This window comes from Montipora foliosa, chromosome 3 (assembly GCF_036669935.1).
Source record: "Montipora foliosa isolate CH-2021 chromosome 3, ASM3666993v2, whole genome shotgun sequence".
NCBI lineage: Eukaryota > Metazoa > Cnidaria > Anthozoa > Scleractinia > Acroporidae > Montipora > Montipora foliosa.
The window spans coordinates 43,967,763-43,970,262 of record NC_090871.1 but is presented as its reverse complement, the minus strand read 5'-3'; the positions used below and the strand labels follow the sequence as shown (position 1 = coordinate 43,970,262).

At 37.5% G+C, this 2,500-nt stretch overlaps 1 long non-coding RNA gene across 1 annotated transcript in view; it reads left to right on the top strand.

Moving 5' to 3' along the window:
• LOC137994875 (uncharacterized) overlaps positions 1-2,228 on the top strand; it is a 3,163-nt gene extending 935 nt beyond the window's left edge. The window contains exons 2-3 of the long non-coding RNA XR_011122207.1: positions 1,224-1,334; positions 2,092-2,228. This is a non-coding gene — a long non-coding RNA (uncharacterized lncRNA). The remainder of the gene's footprint in view (positions 1-1,223; positions 1,335-2,091) is intronic.
• Positions 2,229-2,500: the final 272 nt, after the last annotated feature.

Sequence of the window (2,500 nt, the reverse complement as noted above, 5' to 3'; positions counted from 1 at the left end):
CGTAACACCAAATAAAATATTGTTCACGGTTTTTGGTACCTACTAATATTTACAACTGACATCAACTTCATAATTAAACCCTGGGTAGTTGAAAGCTCTGTTCATTTTTTTGGTTAATATCACTTGAAATAAATAACTCTTTTTGCCTTTACTTTACATGCATAGACCTAATCGGCTAACTCAATGTTGTACCCAATTCAAATCTCCCGGGACTAATATTCTTTGTGTATTGTATTTGCATGATAATGTAGCATTCATATTTAAATGATATAGAAATACCTGGAACAAAACGTTTTATTCCCAAAGGGTTTGAATTGGGTACAACATTGAGTTAGCCGATTAGGTCTATTGGGGTAAAAAATATTCCTGTCACTAAAATTATTCTTTTGGCTTTTACAGTCAAAAGTGATCTATACCAAACTTTTGTTAGGTGCAATTCATTTATCTTACACCAAAAATTCTTGGAAAACAACACCTAACGACAATATCCGTGGTTTAGGGTAATTTATCCTAAAATGTTCACTAACCAATCAAGGGCTCATGCTACTAAGAGCAAACACAGGCTGTATGTGATTTGCTGTATTTCAAAGAAAAGTGACTTCATTTTAAGCTTTAGCACGTAAACTCAAAGAAAAATTTAAAGTCATTCTTTCATTGACATAACATTTTCTCACACATCTTTATATTCAGTTAAGGTTTCTTGTTGTAGCATGAGTCATGACTGTGATTTCTGCCTACTGAAACTGGGACCATGGATTCATTCGTTACAATTACAGTCAATCTATGTCACCTATGACCAATATTTCTGAGACTGAAATGATCATTCGAAGTCCTATTTGTAACTTCTGGCATTTGAATGGTCTGAGTCTTTAAAATTTCTGGAAATCTTTCCAAAAAAAAGTATCAGCTGAAAAAAAAAAGGCAAAGCACATACATGTAGGAAACAACTGATTGTTTTCAAATACTGTATGCTGTGATGTAATGTAAAAAAATTCATAGCTTTATTTCAGCAATAAACTAGGGAAGTTTCAATGAAAATTCTTTAATCTCACTGGCGATAATCACAACTGACATGTAATTTTTAAAACCCTGTTAAAACTTAGAAAATACTGGTCACATGTGAGGAAGATTGACTATAAATTGACTTTAACCTTTCCAAATGTAAGTTAGTTCCCCCTTTTTGATGAGCCACCCCTCAGTCAGGTCTTATTCTTCATGAACAGGGACAGATGTTATGGACATATCCATGGGGACATCCAAAGTGGACACAGAATTAACTGATGAGGTTGGGAAGATACGCGGAAGATTTTTGATGCACTTCTGGCATTCCACTGGTAAGTCATGTGTTGAAAGCTCCTCACCATAATCCCACACCGTAAGTGCTGCAAGGTGCATTAGAGGTGGCACCTGTCCAGTGTCTCTATGCCATCCAATTGTTGTAGGCCTGAATGACCTCTGTTCTTCTAAATTTACAGTTCCTTTTGTCGAAGCTTTCCACTGAAGTTCAAGCTTACGACCTTCAGCTTTAAGAGACTGGATTGTCAGTGATGTGTCTTTGTTCAGTTTCTTTTCCTCCCACGCTTTAGGATAGACATCCTTTCCTCTAAGTGGGGCACTGACTGCACTACCTTTTCTGATGTTGTTGAGCTTTTTTCTTGCCTCTTGGAGAAGCTCTGTGGTCAGTAGTTGCCCATAGTCATTCATTCTCTGTTCATGTGTCTGCCTTGCTGTCTCAGTGGTCCTACCATTAGTTTTACCACTGTGGATAGTATTCTCGACAAATGTTACAGAGGCCTGTTTTGATAGTTCTGACAGGTTGTCATGAAGATAAAGTTGGGATAGATTAAACTGTCTTTCAGCGATGACATTGTTCACAGGAATGCTAAAAATGTGCTTGGCATAAAATTCAAAAAGGTGTGGTGTGGTGTCTGTTAATAAGACAGCTTTCAGGTGATGTTGCCATTGCCTTAATCTCAGTTAGAAGTTGAAGTTTCTGCAGCTCCCAAATATTGGCCCATTTAACCAACCCATTTCTGTCCTTAGACACCAATCTCTGAAGATCCTGTCCATAAACTTTTACATTGTTTTCAGATGCGTTTCCTTGATTGCTTTCAGTGGATACAAATTGTATGTCAAGGACCTTCAAAAGAGATGACCAGAATGGACTTTGGAATCTTTGATCAGCTCCCATTCCAAACAGCTTGGGAAAGGATATCCACTCAGCACCATGTTCTTTAATTACTTTCAGGACTTCTTGCAACATGGGCCTCTGCACTTCCTGGTAAAAGTGTTTAATAGCAGCTGCATCTTTCAAAGATAATTGCACTTGCTCTTCTGTTAAAGGAAAATACAGTGATGGACACAGTAACATTTGACTGAGTGTTTCATTGTGCTTGAGAACAGTTGCAGGCCATAGTCGTGCCAGATATCCACTGGAAAAACCAAGTTCCTCTTCACTTGCTTGTGATGAATTAAGAGATGGGATAATGAACTTGTCAAG